Source organism: Malaclemys terrapin, chromosome 1, assembly GCF_027887155.1.
Source record: "Malaclemys terrapin pileata isolate rMalTer1 chromosome 1, rMalTer1.hap1, whole genome shotgun sequence".
NCBI lineage: Eukaryota > Metazoa > Chordata > Testudines > Emydidae > Malaclemys > Malaclemys terrapin.
In genome coordinates, this window is record NC_071505.1 from 340,442,599 (window position 1) to 340,459,025 (window position 16,427).

Below are 16,427 nucleotides of genomic sequence, written 5' to 3' on the forward strand. Positions count from 1 at the left end.
ACTCATAGCCTGATTCTGGATTTCACAGATCTGTATAATCCAACCCCCCTAGATCCAAACACTCACACTCTTTGCAGTCAGAATTTTAGTTTGCGGGATCTGCATTTTGCAAATGAACTGGGGACACAGGAAGCATTGGAACAGCCAAGAAATCCTGGGGGTCCTAAATCTGGACCCAAAATGGGTGTCTGGAGCCCCTTTCCATTTGGTTCTGACTCCACCTTGCTCAGGGAAAGCACTCCAGGAAAAAGTCCGCTAGGATTTTTTTGGGTTGCTGGCTTGCTTACATCTTCCCATCATTCCCCTGCTAGGTCATCTCAAACTAGAACAAAACTCGTCTTTGCTCTGACAGCTGGAAACCGGTTTGATTCTCATACTTATTAGAACATGACTAGTGTGGGCTGGCTGAGGATGGCATCACTCTGACTGCATTACATTCTTCTGCACCAGCACGCCTCCTCTGCTCGCCAGTAGGCTTGGAAGAGCTGTGAAAGCAGTAAGCAAAGAGTTCCCCCCTCCCAAGCAAAGGGTGAGCTTGCCTTGACAGGCAGTCACTCGTAGAAGCTGCTGCTACTCCCAGTGTGTAGGCGCTCACAAATCAGGAAGGAGGGGAAAGTGATAGAGAAACAACAAAACCAAACACCCAAAAACTCCTCCAAAACAGCTGACGATGAAAGTGACCAGGAAGAAAGCAACTTGAAGGCAGCTGGAGGAGAAGGACAACGATTTTCCTAGAAACCTGGAACAGCAAATCTGTGAGTGTGTGATTGTAATTTGGTAATCTGTACTTTCTCTTTCTTCCCCTATTCAGATTTGTCTGGGAGCGATGTTCACAAACTCACAAGTGGGCGCAAAGCCAAGTTACATTTAGTTCCCTGAGAGGGGTGTGTGCGTGTGTGTAGCTCTGTCCCCAGTTCCTCTGTCCCCTGTAATTGCTGTCCCTTTGAGCTCCAGGATTTATCTTTGGTTTGGAGAGAAAAACTAAACATTGAGGGGATTGTGCTGCCGGAACATTGGACCCTGCGTCTGAGTGTGTGTGGGTGGGTGTGCACGCGTGCACACACTCTAATGCTAATCCCAGACACGGTGTAACTTCTTGTTGATTGTCTCTGTGTTGCCACTGTCCTAACCTGGATCCCTTTCTAAGAATAGGATCTAGCAGAACAGAGGCCAGCTTTTGTCCTTCTCCGCTCACTCACTGCCGTTGTAGGTCTTTGTTATTTATGAAGGGGAGTGAAAACTGAGTGACAAGGTCAGCCAGGGGCTGCGTCAAACTGCCCTGCCTTGACTGAATGACATTTCCAAGTTCAATCATAAGGAGTGAGGTTTTAAAGCTCTCCCTGAAATGCACCCAGCCGAACAGAAAGACCCACTTGAAAAACTCCCCTTTCATATCAACCTGCAGCAAGAGAGGTCCTCCCCCCACTCCTACCACTGTAAGGGCAGGTTGGCAGCTCTGGGCAGCGTGATTGCAAACATGCCCTCGTCTCGCCTGGTAACTGGACATGGTGCATTGGGTCAATTATTGCCGTTGCTCTGCTGTCACAATCCATTGTCAGAATCAAGTTGGAGACCAAAGGAGGGAGAGACTGACAGGGTGTGGCGTGAGGCATTGGGCGCTGCTCAGGTCAGCGGGAAGGGGCTGGCCGGCCTGTCGATATTGGGTAGGGTGACCAGACAGCAAGTGTGAAAAATCGGGACGGGGGTGGGGGGGTAATAGGAGCCTATATAAGAAAAAGACCCAAAAATCGGGACTGTCCCTATAAAATTGGGACATCTGGTCACCCTAATATTGGGATAGGCTGTAAATATTTAGCAGGTTGCAAAGCGGTGGCAGGTGCCACTCAGCCATGCCAGTGTAAACCGGGAGGCGCAGCCCTGAAATTGGTGTGTGACTCCGGATTGATGCCAGTGTAAATAAGGGGAGAGTGGCTCTGTGTGGCTGTAGTTCTGCTGCACCCTTCCTGACCTGCTTCCCCCACCAGAAAATAAAACAATAATAAAAATAAACACGGGTTTGCTTATCAGTTTCATTTCCTCTGCTCCTCAGCTGCCAGTTTAACCCCTGAACTCTCTGATAAGAGTGAAAGGTAAAGGCAGAAAATTGGTGGCAGCTGGAGTGGAAAATGCAGGAGGGGGAGAGGTGCCAGAGCAGTGGAGCTGGGGGAATGGGGCAGAGAGGAGGACTGGGGCAGTAGGTGAGCGAACAGCTACAGCTGTTTGGCTGGCCTCGGGGGGCGGCGGGATCTGTTCCTGCTTTCCCCTGAGACAGCAGGAGGAAGCTAGAACAGGATAAGGGGCAAGAAAGCAGACCTGTTTGTTGCCTCCACCTATGGCATCGTCTCATGAACCAGGACGATAAGCTTTTCAGGGCAGGGAGGGTCTACACCATGTTCGTGCAGCACCTAGCACATCCCTTTGATCTGCGAGCAGCTCTCAGTGTCCCAGTGAAGAAGAGGCCGCTAGGTACCTGAGACCAGTTCAGCGCAGTAAACAGGCAGTGGGAGGACAAAGCATATGTAACGACTGCCCGCTTGGCTGTTACCAGGATGAACCTAGACCCTTCAGATGAGAGTGAAGAGCATGAACTGCTACAGCTTGAGCTAAAGAGCTGACCCCCCTAACCAGCCGCTGCAGTAGACTTGTAGCCTCCGTGCATCAGGCACATAGAGAAACACGGAACTAGAACTGGGCAAAAGAATTCTGATGTATGTTTTTCTGTTGAAACTGAAATGTTTTGCAGAAATGTATTTGTTGGGAAGGTTTCTGGGGTCCAGGATGTAATTGAGAGAGAAAGGCCACCCCAGAATATCCTGGTTGGGGGCAGGGAGAGAAGGAAAGGTGACAGAGATGGCCAGAAGAGCCTAGTGGTAGGGCACTCACTTGGATGTGAGATCCAGGTTCGAGTCCCTGCTCTCTCCTGCGAATCAGGCAGAGGTGGGTGAAACAAACAGGTCTGTGTCCCTGTGCAGTTATTCTGCTACTGCTCAGTGCCGGAGCGCACAGACACCCCAAGTGTGCCAGTAGCATCCCTGTCAAGGCTCCTTCCCCACTCTGAACTTTAAGGTACAGATGTGGGGGCCTGCATGAAAACTTCTAAGCTTAACTACCAGCTTAGTTCTGGTCCACTGCCACCACTCCCAATGTGCTAATTCCCTTCCCTGGGTAGCCTTGAGAGACTCTTCACCAATTCCATGGTGAATACAGATCCAAACCCCTTGGATCTTAAAACAAGGAGAAATTAACCATCCCCCCTCCTTTCTCCCACCAACTCCTGGTGGATCAAGATCCAACCCTCTTGGATCTAAAAACAAGGAAAAATCAATCAGGTTCTTAAAAAGAAGGCTTTTAATTAAAGAAAAAGGTAAAAATAATCTCTGTAAAATCAGGATGGAAAATAACTTTACAGGGTAATCAAACTTAAAGAGCCCAGAGGACCCCCCTCTAACCTTAGGTTCAAAGTTACAGCAAACAGAAGTAAACACCCTAGTAAAAGGTACATTTACAAGTTGAGAAAACAAAGATAAAACTACCACACCTTGCCTGGCTGTACTTACAAGTTTGAAATATGAGCGACTTGTTCAGAAAGATTTGGAGAGCCTGGATTGATGTCTGGTCCCTCTTAGTCCCAAGAGCGAACAACCACCACAACAAAGAGCATAAACAAAAGCCTTCCCCCCTCCCCCCAAGATTTGAAAGTATCTTGTCCCCTTATTGGTCCTTTGGGTCAGGTGTCAGCCAGGTTACCTGAGCTTCTTAACCCTTTACAGGTAAAAGGATTTTGGAATCTCTGGCCAGGAGGGATTTTATAGTATTGTACACAGGAGGGCTGTTACCCTTCCCTTTATAGTTATGACAGTCTCAGTGTACCACAACTTGGTGCGTCAAGAGCTAGGCTTGTAGGCGCTGGTGGGTGCCACTCACTGCTCAGACACATGGCCAAGGGAAGGAGCATTTTACTAGGGCTGGCAGGAAAGGGGATGGCTGCAAATATCCTAGGTGCAGAGGCTTAGACAATCACAGTTCAAAGGGAGCAATAATGGGTCTGGTTTGGGCCCGGGGGAAGTCAACGTGAGTGTCAGGGCCAGGAGCAATGGAAGCTCCCTAAAAGCGGGGGGGCCCAATGGCACCCAAACCGTGGCTCGGCGCCCCCCATGCTTCCCCTTCTCCCTGAGCCCCATCCTTGAGACGCCCCTTCTCTCTGAGCCCCTGTCCTCGTGCCGCACCTTCCCTCAGAGATCCTGCTCCCGTGGTGCCTCTTCCCCCCAGACACCACCCCCGCTCTCTCCTCTCCACCCCCCCTCGCTCATCCTTATGGACAGTACAGAGTGGGAGGGCTATCCTTGCCCCCGCCTCCCATTCCAGCGCCCCTGGTCAGGGCTCTTCAGGATTACGGTCTGCGTGCCCTCTCTCGTCTAGTCTCTATTCAAGCAAATAGGCGCTTTCAGGTTTCCAGGCCAGGCTCATCTTCGGGCTTGTCTTCACTGCAAGTGTTAGCACGAGCTAGTACCCTCAAGTTACTGCTCGGAGCTAGCCCCGCTCGAGTGAGAGCGACCACACTGCCAACCAACCCTGGAGCTACCCAGCGTGACGGCTGGAGCGGCAGAGGGACTGGAGCAGCTGCTGCTGAGTTGTTGTAACTCCAGCGGTTGCCCCTCCACTGCCTTACTAGCTTGAGTATCAGCATCCCTCGAGCTTCAGCTCCTGGCCCCCCGCCAGCTGGCAGCCTAGCTCGTGGGAGTTTAAAGCACCATCTAACTCAAGCTAGAGATTTTTGTGTGTGGCCGGGTGTTGAGTTAAGGGTAACACTCCAGTTCTGACTTGAGCTGTGGTGTGAAGACACACCCTTAGGTGAGTGTCGCTCACTGGGGTCCTGCCACGGCGTGCGCTACTCACCGCTCCGTGACACCTCCTGCTGGCTGCTCTGGGGATTAGCTCTTTCAGCCTGACGCCCTCTTCTTGCGGTTCCTCGGCCCGTCGTTTCGCTCTGTCGCCCCCTCTCTGGCTCCTCAGAAGCTGAGCCCTCCGGCCACGTCACAAGAGTCCTGCCCTTCCCGGGTGCTACCACAGTCTTCCACGCCATCCCAGGCAGCCCTTACGTCCACTGCCCTGGCCGAGCCACTCCCTCAGTGGCTTGAACAAAGAGACCCAGACAGTCTTCAAGTTCACGGCCCAGATTGTGCCACTCATTCAGGGGTTGCTAGGGGAACCCAGGCCTGCCCTCGACTGTGGGCTCCAGTCCCGGGGCCCTGTCTCCAGCAGCCAAGGTCTGTGCTAGCCTGAATCTTCCTGCCGCTCTCCTGGACTGCTTCCTACCTTGCCTATTCCAGGCTCACATCCTCTGCTCTTCTAGCCAAACCCCTCTTTCCTGTCTCCACTAGACAGACCCTTCCTCTTGGGGCCACAGCTCCTTCTCTCCCATATCCCAGAGAGAATGACCACAGCCCTCTTCTCTGCAGCCCCTTCCGGCTACCAGCTCCTGGGTTTTATAAATGCCCTCACCTGTTCCTTCACAGGTGAGCGCTCCTCTCGGCCTAAATATCCCCCAGCTTGCAGCCTGATAGGTTAATTGGCCCGCTCGGCCTGCGTTAACCCCATCACAGGCCCCTCCACACCGGCTCTCTCCCCAGTCACTGCTGATCCCCATAAGACCCACCCAGATAGGGTGACCAGCCAGCAAGTGTGAAAAATCGGGACAGGGGATGGGGGGTAATAGGAGCCTGTATAAGAAAAAGACCCCAAAATTGGGACTGTCCCTATAAAATCGGGACATCTGGTCACCCTACACCCAGACCTGTCCCCAGCTGTAACATTCAGCAGTCACTGCTCTGCATACTTTCGCTGCAGCTCCGGCTCACCATGAACCTGCTTCTTCCCAACAGAGTGCGGCCCTTCCTGGATCAGCACCCTTCCCCGTAGCTGGTCAGGGGAAAGGGAAGTGCAGTGGGGAGGGTGCTGATGGGAGTTGTAGTCCCCTGCTTAGCAGATCCATCACACTTGCTCCTTATCCTGCTTTTGTTCCACACTTGGTTATTCTAAGGTGTGTCTCCCATTCTCGTGCTTTTTCGCAACACTTCCCCCCCCCCCCCCCCCGAAAGTTCTTGTTTTCATTCCACACTCACAGACTCCTGTTTGGTCAAACTCTCAATTATCCAAATGGCTCGGTGTCACCAACGGGGTTACGGCTAAATGGGAACCTACATTAGCACACAGAACGTCTGCTAGTTCATTATGAAATAATAGTGGAGCTAAAATACCGTTCTGAAAAGAAATGACCAAAGTGCACGGAGTAATGCACGAGCCTCGCATTGCTTGTCTTAAATGGTTTTGTCACTTACCTATTCATTCACAACATTCAGTAATTCACATGGGGCTTCCCGTCATCAGTGGGGATTAGCAATGTATTTTTATTAATAACCTCCTGCGCGCAACTATATTAAAAGCTACTTTTAGCTTACTTTCTTTCCCTGGGGTGACTCGGCGGATGTACTGGGTCTTGCACTCTTCAACCTCTTTGCAATTTTACACCACTATCCTGTCGTCGGTTTCAGCTGAGTTAATTTTAATTTACACCAGCATAAACGAGATCAGAACAAGGCCCATCCTTTCTAACCAGGCTAATCAGTCATTTAGTTTGCTGTTGATCAGGGACAAGCATTGACCCAGTTCTGCTTAACTGGAACTTCTGGGTAAGCTACCAGAGTTAGTGAATGCAGCATCGATGGTGTTCCACATTTGCAGGGGCAGCTTTTTTGTCTAAGTATCTTATTTCCCTTTCTGCTCCAATCTTCTGTCCACTTGATTATGAAATGACTTGGGCAATCTGCCATTCCCTCTGTGTTCAGAGGGAGCAATAAATCTCATCCCAGCTCTGAACAAACCCCCACATATAATTACTCGATAACATTCCAGAGGTGATGTACTTTGTGGCATGAAAAATCATCCACACTCTAAAATGTTCAGGGATTTCACTTTTCACTTCAACTAATAAAGCTGATGGATCCTTCTTCCTCCGTTACGTACATACAGAGATCTTTGTCCTCCTTTCTCGTAAGTTCATCAGTAAACAAACATTCCAATTAAATGAAGCATATCTCAGCATCTGGAGGGCGAAAGCTTTGTAAATGAGTCTTCTTGAGTCCTGGAATTATTCCACATCTCCTTTCCAGGCAAAAGGGCTAACGTACAGCAAGGGTTTATAGAGAACTGGAGAAGTAAGGCACTTAAGTATGTTTTACTAGTCCACCAATGATTTATTTCTTCCTGCCCATACAGAAGAGGAGATTATCTCTGGATAGTAACACAAGTGTAAAAAAAAATAAATAGGTTTAGCCGATCACTAAAGTTGTCACCATTTTTGTATTCAAGTCCCTTCTTAATGTTCACACCTCCCATGACGCCCACAGGAAGTGTATCAATCCATTATTATTAGAGAATATTAATTAAAAAATAAAAATTGATCGATGTGAGATTCCAATCGTCTTCCAACGAATAGTACCATGCGTCGTCCCACTGAAGTCAATGGAACTGACGCACGGTGCAGCTAAATCAGGGTATCAGAATCTGGCCCTAAGATATTTCTGTGGCAACTGCCTACATAGTGCCTAAGCACTGTTATCGGTCACTTTACCCCAGCTTCCCTGCTTCTAGCACATTGTGAGGGCCATATAGCAGGGACCATCGTCCTGATATGCTCTGGACAGCACAGTGCTGAAGTGTCACCTGCACAAATAGTGCTTGTACCATTTTTGGCATGTGAAGAAAGAGGCCCCAAAAGACATTTTTAAAGTCCCCCCCCCGACCTTAATGTTATGTTTACTAGAGATGGTTGAAAAATGGTGTATGGGGGGGGGGGAAGGAAGGGTCACAAAAATATTTTTGATTTTTTTTCTAATTAAAAATTCAATTTTTTACAAATATTTCTACCGGTTCTATTCCATGTGCGATGGCAAGTCTGGTTGGGGCAAAGAACTTTTTGGGAGTCCCACAGCACGTTCGTTGTGAGCTCACATCATCAAAGGGCTGGGTGTATTGAATCTTTAACATAGTTGCCTTTTCTCCAAAATGTGGTCAGGCCTTGCTGTTAAATAATGTTATATAAAAAAAATTAAACATATTGACTACAAATCTCTCCCCCTCTCAATTGCTCACCCTTCATTCTCTTAACTTTTGTACCATAATTTCAAGCAGTCATCACAGAGTCTTCCAGGGCAGACAAAACCTGGATTTCTAATGTAAAAATCAAGCAGAATCCTTGATTACAAAGTCTTTCCAGCTTTCATTGTGTCACAAAGAAGCATAAAGGTCACAAGCCCTATTTCCCCCCGTTTTATAATGTTTGCAAGTCTTAAATGACACTGAACTTCCTAATACAATAGAATGGCTCGGTTTACAGGCCAGAACTCTGCCACACAAGCTGAAAAGGGAATTTTATTACACAGGTAGCTGTGTGGGTGGGAAGTTCAAGAGTCATCACAGCAGCAGTGACAGAAGGTGAGATGTTATAGAATAAGTATTGCTGAAAACAAGTGAAAGAGGAGAGTTGTTTTCATTGGTTCTGAGTTGAGTCAGTCAGATCCTGCTGTGTGGTGGGTTTCCAAGACTCATATCTTTCAATTAAATTAAAATAAACCAGATTAAGGCCACTTTGATTCTGCATGAGAGTGTCCACACAAGGGCTTAATGCACTTTAACTACTCCACTTTAAATTCATATCTTTTGTTAATTCAGATTAACTCTCCTTAGCGTCCCTGTGCAGACAAGCCCCAAGAATCATGCTGTCTGGTTCAGGAATTAGAATGAAAGGGGAAAATGTGCCAAATCCAGATGCCTAGGGATTCCCCCTGTGTAGAAGCCCAGGTGGCACAGATCTGGCTCTGTATGCCCATCGCACAGCCTTTGATGTAAGGGGTTAATCAGTGCCAGTGTGATATTGATTCACGTGATGCAGACTCCTGACCACTGCTCAGCAGTGGTCAGGCACCTGCAGGGTTGCAGCCTCTCTCTGGAAGCGTATCTGCAGCTGCCCACGCTCTTCCGGCTCGCTGTGATTTCGGTGCTGTAGTCACCCCTGGAGGTATTTATTGGGGTGCTTTAGGTTTATTTTACCAATCGCTTTTCAGATTTATCCGCTGATGAACGAGGGAAGAGGTGCAAAGTGAGGGACGGTTCCCCCCCTCCCCCCCCCCCGAGATTTAGTGTCTTGGGATCCAGTAAGAACAGGTGTCAGGAGAGGCAGAGATGGGACAGCCCCAGAATCTGCCTGCCCAGACCTGTGGAGACTGAGTCAGTTCCTCTCCCTTTCCGGAGTAACAGGAAAAGATAAACACCGCGTGGGAGAGGAAGGAAGGGGACAACCTGGCATTCTGCTGCCATGGCCTGGCTCCACTGATTGGTCCAGCCACGCTATTTAAGCCAGAAGGAGGCACAGGAAGTTTGTGTGAGCAACAAGGTGATTTCCTGTTGTGGCTGCACCTGCATCGGACCCTGCTTGTGCCTGCCTCCTGACCCTAACCCCATTCCTGTTTCCTGTTCCACTCCTGTCTCCTGCCTCGCCCCTGCCTTCACTCCTGTTCCCACCATGGTCCTGCTCCATGTCTGATTCTCCCCTCCCCTCCAGTTCCTGCCTGACGCCTCGCCTCCAGTCACTGGTTACCAGTTCCGACCCTGGCCTCCGGCTTCTGACCCTGACTCAGGCTCGACCCCGGGCTCTGGCATTTGCCATCTGATCTTGGCTCTGACCCTCAGCTTCGATGCCTGGTTCTGACTCTGGCTCGACCCCTGGCTCTGGCAACTGGCTGTTGACTCTGATACCGACCCTTGGCTTCGTTCCCCAACCTGGACGCCTGCTCCGCCCACTAGACCTGACTCCCGCTCTGAGTACTAGGCCAGACCGCTTACATCCCGCTCCTTAACAGCGGGGAAGTACATCCAGGAACTAGTTCAGGCTCCTTGATTCAGTGCTGGCCTGGCCCTGGCATTGGAGCAGCCATGAAGCTGCTCCGACTTACATCAGTGGGGAGCTGATGTGACAGAGCCCCGCTCTGGCATCCCCTTCCCCCTCCAGGTCACTCCCAATCACCTCCCATCTCCCACCACGCCCTGCTGGCTGTGCGGCTCAGCATGTGAATGGCACGATGTGGATGGGGTGGAGCGGAGAATCCATCTGCCAGATGCTTACTGCAATGCCAGGAGACTCCTCCAGTGGCATAGACCCGGAGTAGAGTCCTCTATGCCACCCTAACGCCACCACAAGGGACATGGGGAGAGGAAAGGACCTATGGCCAGGACGCCCCTGCACTGCACCAATTCCTGGCTGTGATTCGAGGACTCCTCAAGCTGCTGTAAGTCACATTGGGCACCAGTTCTGCACACAGCAGCCCCGGGGTCAGGCAAGTGTCTAAGCCCCCGCCATGCGTCAGAGCCAGCGCTCCAGCCTAAGCTGCCTCTTCAAAGTGCTCTCTACCCAATAGTTTTTACAGTGCTAAGGAGAGCTGTGCTGACCCAAGTCTGTCGACCCGGGCGGGGAGGCTCACCTCCGGGGGCTGTGCGTGGACGTACGCCTCGGCACCTCCAGCACAGCCTGTGCTGCGCGCAGTTTGGGCAGACCCCAGGCTCTGAGCGGGAATCCTGCGTGTATTTTCCCCCACCGTTGGGTCGTCATTCCTGTTAGTTCAAGGACGTTTGCAAAAAAGAACAGGCAGGGTCCTGCCAAGGCTCGGACTGAGTTTTCCCTACAGTAAATAAGTGACTTTGCGCTGTCTGGTCCTAATTAACCAAGCGAGATATGAAAATACTGGATGCTGGAGCAGCCCAAGTCTCTGGCAAAGGTCTGGGGCACTTGAAGTGTGCTCTTAACCCATGGTCTCAGCTGTACGTCAACACAGGCAGTCTCTGGAGCCCCGACCAGTGCTTAAAGCAGCTTTCTCTATAAGGAAAATTGCCAGAGCAGTCAAGGGGGGTGTGTGTGTGTGTGTGTGTGTGTGTGTGTGTGTGTGTGTGTGTGTGTGTGTGTGTGTGTGTGTGTGTGTGTGTGTGTGTGTGTGTTTCCCCTCCAGTTTAAATGCAGCTGGCATAAAGCCCATAAAGTGCATCCATTTAAAATCTGTAACGTAAAGCCACTGGAAAGTGCATTTACATTTGGCTGGAAGCATCCAGCCACGAATGCACCTGAGGTCTTTTGTTGCGAGAAGAGAGCTTCCAGGCAGCTGAATGCAGGGCAGGTCAATGTCGGGAAGGGTTTGTTTTAGGTGAGACTCTTGTGCTTTCCAGCTCATTCAGCTGCGTCGGTTCCCTGAGCTGTTATGACTAATCTGTACACAAAGGCCAGGACAATGGATTCTGAACACATTTCATGTGCCACAGACTTTTACCCACAGACTTTCCCTGCTCCAATATTTTCACCCCTTGTGTCGTTGATTATGCCCGGAATGTCACTCATTTACTATAGCAGAGTCAATGATCAAACGGAATTCGCTAATAAATATAATGGAGCTGGGCCAGAGCTTCACCCTTCAGACTCTGTACTGAGCACATCCGAAGTCCAGGGGGTGTTTGGATCTAGGGTTCTGGTTCAGTCCATTGCAGGCCAGCTAGGCAGTTGGGCTTTGCATTCCCCAACTCTAAGGTATTTATTATATCACAATAGCACCTAGAGGCCCCCCACATAGTAATGGTCAAGACAGCGAAAGGGTGGGTGGGGAAATTGAGGCACGGCGCGGTGACATGATTTGCCTAAGGTCGCACATCCGAGTTGAGACTAACACCCAGTCTCCTGACTCCTAAGCTGGTTCCCTATCCACCAGACTCCTGTTTACACTCCCCCATTTGCTCTGGGCCTGTCTCTAGCACACAGCCTAGCAGCCCTTCACCTCTCAAAATCAGGGCTGGCAGGTTTGTATAATCTTTGGTGGTGCCCAGAACGGGTCCAAACCCCACCACCCCTCCGCCTCCCCCCACCTGCCTAAGGCTCTGGGAGGGAGTTTGGGTGCGGGCTCTGGGCTGGGGCAGGGTGTTGGGGTGTAGGAGGGTGTGCAGGGTGCAGGCTCTGGGAGGGAGTTTGGGTGCAGGGTGGGGTTTGGGCTCTGGGAGGGAGTTTGGGTGGGGGGGGGTTGGGATGCAGGAGGGGGTGAGGGCTCTAGGAGGGAGTTTGGGTGCAGAGGGGGTGCAGGCTCTGGGTTGGGGCAGGGACATGGGGTGCAGGAGGGGGTGAGGGATGCAGTGCTTACCTCAGGTGGCTCCCGAAAGCAACCCACACACCCCTCTGGCAGCAGCTCCTAGGCAGGGGGGGTATCCGTGCACCGCTGCCCACAGGCACCACCCCTGCATCTCCCATTGGCCACAGTTCCCGGCCAGTGGGAGCTGCGGAGTTGGCGCTCAGGACGGGGGCAGCGCATGGAAACACCCCACCTCCCGGGGCGCAGGGATGTGCCTGCCACTTCTGGGAGTGGTGCGGAGTGAGGGCAGGCAGGTCGCCGCCTTACCCACGCTGCGCTGCCAGTGGTGGCGGCGGTGGCCAGGGCCCCTGGGCCCTTTTAAATCACCCTGGGGTGGGAGACGCTCTGGGGGAGGTGCATGGGGGCGGCAGGCAGGGCCGGGGGAGAGACTCAGCCCCGAACATTGGTGGAGTCGGGCCCCCAGGGCCTGAATATTCCTGGAGCACGGGCACCAGAGGCCCATATAACTCGCCGCCCCTGCTGAAAATGTTGGTGAGCTTTGGGACCAAACACTCTCCCTGCTCCCACTGGAGGGGTTTGCAGGGCTGCAGGTCCAGCTTTGCACCTGGTGTTGCAGTTACTTCATTAGACCCTTTGAGCTCTTGGATAGTTCCACCCCCGCCGATCACAGAGCAGGCCTCATGTGTGTTCCCAGACCAGCACTGCCTGCTGTCTGGCAGAAACCCATGGGCATTCCACTGCTGAAATGAAGGGGGAATGTCTGGCACCGCCTGAAAGACACTTGGCTGGAAGGAGTTGTTATTCCGTGGTCTGTGTGAAAGGAGCTAGTGGTCTCCTTCCAGTCCGTAGCCGGCAGCTGCCCACATCACACAAACCGCCCCTACAATTGGCACTAGCTGGCAGCGTCAGCAAAGAAGCTGAGGGAACAGCTCTCTGGGTCGGAGAAATGTAGGGACCGTCGGACACAATACAGAGCTCATTGCTTACTGTGCTCCCCCAGGACGGGGGAAGCACACTGGTGGGAGCGGTAGGCCTGGCTACCCTGTGCTGGCCCTGTTCTGTGGAGAAACTTGGGGTTTTATTCTCCAGGGCTGTCAATCCAGCATCACCAGAGCTTTATCCAGGCAGATATCTGCACTCAGACATTGCCCAAGCATTAGGGGTCGCTCCATTGTGCCTTGGGCCAGGAGGTCATGGTTTTTAGAACATCTGCTTGGTTGGGATTCTTGCAGCGCTTGCTGCGATGGCCACATTATCCCTGCCTCGCCTGCTCCCTCCTTCCCTTTAACACATAGTCCTGCCATGAGTGCAGGGGACTGGACTAGATGACCTCTTGAGGTCCCTTCCAGTCCTATGATTCTATGATTCCCGCAAATGCTCAAGGAGCCCCAAACTGGCTCTGTGCATGGAGGAGACCAATACCCTTTCCTCTGGCTCCCGTGTTCCATGCATGGAAGGAAAGTCCCTCACCTCACTTCTTGAGCATGGGAAGGGAGGGCCCTATAGATAGGTCCTGACCCCAACTTCCCTACAGCTCCAGGCATGGGGGTAGGTCTCTTCCATACCCAAGCCAGCTGCTTCACTCCTGTGGAACTGAGTACAGGAGGAAATAGCCGTCTGCTGCTGCCCCCAAGCATCTCCTGACTTCATGGCACATCCGCAGCCCCCATTCTCCAAGGTGCCCCCGTAGCAGATGGAAAGTTCTTTTAAACAGTAGAAAGGGTTGAGGCATTTTACTAGAGGTGGGACTTGGACATCTCAGCTCTCTGATAACACCCCAGGGATGCCATTTCAGTTTTTGGTAGGCTACCCAGACACCTGAAAACTCTAATTTTTTTGGCCGATAACTTAGCAATTAGCTGACAGAAAGAAAATTAAATAATTATTAGACCCTCTCAGCTCTAATACAAACATGTTCGGACCTCTTGTGGCAAAGTCATTAAAGGGACCCTGGTTAGGTTTAAAATTTTAATGTATATTCTTACTTTGTTACTAACTCTGTGGAGAGAGAGACCCTGTCAGGACTCCTGGGTTCTATTCCAGTTCAGGGAGAGGAGTGAGGTCTAGTGGGTTACAGTGGGGGGCAGATACATCTGGGTTATATATAAGAACATCAGAATGGCCATACTAAGTCAGACCAATGGTTGATCTTGCCCAGTATCCTGTCTTCCGACAGTGGCCAATGCCAGGTGCCTTTGAGGGAATGAACAGAACAGGCAATAATCGAGTGATCCATCCTGTCGCCCATTACCAGTTTCTGGCAAACAGAGGCTAGGGACACTTCAGAGCATGGTGTTGCAACCCTGCCCATCCTGGCTAATAGCCATTGAGGGACCTATCCTCCATATTATCATCTAGTTCTTTTTTGAACCCTGTTATAGTTTTGGCCTTCACAGCATCCCCTGGAAATGAGTTCCACAGGTTGACTGTGAAGAAATACTTTATTTTGTTTGTTGTAAATCTGCAGCCTATTAATTTCATTGGGTGACCCCTAGTTCTTGTGTTATGTGAAGGAGTAAATAACATTTCCTTATTCAATTTTTTCACTTCATTCATGATTTTATAGACCGGTATTATATCCCCTCTTAGGGCACGTCTTCACTACCCGCCAGATCAGCGGGTAGCAATCGATCTATTGGGGATCGACTTATCGCGTCTAGTGAAGATGCAATAAAATCGATCTCTGATGGCTCTGCCGTTGACTCCAGAAATCCACCGCGGCAAGAGGCGGAAGCGGAGTCGACAGCGGAGCGGCAGCGGAGCGGCAGCGGTCGACTCGCCGCCATCCTCACAGCCAGGTAAGTCGACCTAAAATACGCAACGTCAGTTACGCTATTCTCGTAGCTGAAGTTGCGTATCTTAGGTCGACTCCTCCTCTCCCCCCTCGTAGTGTAGACCTAGCCTAAGTCATCTCTTTTCCAAGCTGAAAAGTCCCAGTCTTTTTAATCTCTCCTCAGATGGAAGCTATTCCATACCCCTAATCATTTGTGTTGCCCTTCTCTATACCTTTCCCAATTCCAATATATCTTTTTTGAGATGGGGCGACCACATCTGCACGCAGTATTCAAGATGTGGGCATACCATGGATTTATATAGAGGCAACATGATATTTTCTGTCCTATTTTCTATCCCTTTCTTAATTATTCCCAGCATTCTGTTCGCTTTTTTGACTGCCGCTGTGCATTGAGTGGATGTTTTCAGAGAACTACCCACAATGACTCCAAGATCTTTCTCTCGAGTGGTAACAGCTAATTTAGACCCCATCATTTTATATGTATAGTTGGGATTATATTATGCCATGTGCATTACTTTGCATTTATCAACATTGAATTTCATTTGCCATTTTGTTGCCCAGTCACCCAGTTTTGTGAGATTCTTCTGTAGTTCTTCGCAGTCAGCTTTGGACTTAACTATCCTGAGTAGTTTTATACCATCTGCAAATTTTGCCACCTTACTGTTTTCCCCTTTTTCCAGACCATTTATGTTGAATAGGACTGGTCCCAGTACAGACCCCAGGGGGACACCACTATTTACCTCTCTCCATTCTGAAAATTGGCCATTTATTCCTACCCTTTGTTTCCTATCTTTTACGTGGAGCGCCTGGCAATGCTTTCAGGATCATCTAATGATCCTTAGGCTTTTGTTATCTTAATCACCCTGCCTCTGTTTATAAACAAGCTCCCTGCCCCCAAGGGCGGAAGCTGGGAGCAGCCCAGAAATCATCACATTTCACACTCCGGGTGTGCTGCTGTTAAGAGCTCCATCTGAGGCCAGAACAGACTTCCAGTACAAAATTCGGGCGGGGAGGGCGCCCCTGAGTGCCCAACAATGGGTATGCTCTAGATACACCAACAACACTAATGTGGGGACCACCAGAGGCCACAGACGGCCACGCTGAGCCCCCAGTGCAGGGCCAATATCCTGCTGGACATTTCACTGCTAGGGTTGCCAACTTGCTAATTACACAAAACCGAATACCTTTGCCCTGTCCCCTTCCCCGCCCGAGGCCCTGCCCCTACCCCACCCCTTCTCTGGGGCCCCGCTCCCACTCATTCCATCTCCCCCCCTCCATCGCTCGCTCTCCCCCACCCTCACTCACGTTGGGGTGCGGGAGGGGATGTAGGGTGCAGGCTCTAGGAGGGAGTTTGGGTGTGGGAGAGGGCTCAGGGCTGGAGCAGGGAGTTGGGGTGCAGGCTCTGGGAGGGAATTAGGATGCAGAAGGGGGTTCCATCCTGGGGCACAGGGTTGGGG

At 51.0% G+C, this 16,427-nt stretch overlaps 1 protein-coding gene across 2 annotated transcripts in view; it reads left to right on the forward strand.

The window, feature by feature from the left end:
* The first annotated feature begins 508 nt into the window (after nt 1-508).
* Nucleotides 509-16,427, forward strand: part of P2RY2 (purinergic receptor P2Y2) — a 37,689-nt gene continuing 21,770 nt past the window's right edge. For both annotated transcript variants that reach the window (XM_054015860.1, XM_054015861.1), the window contains exon 1: nt 509-755. The gene's annotated coding sequence lies outside the window, so the exon portion shown is untranslated. The remainder of the gene's footprint in view (nt 756-16,427) is intronic.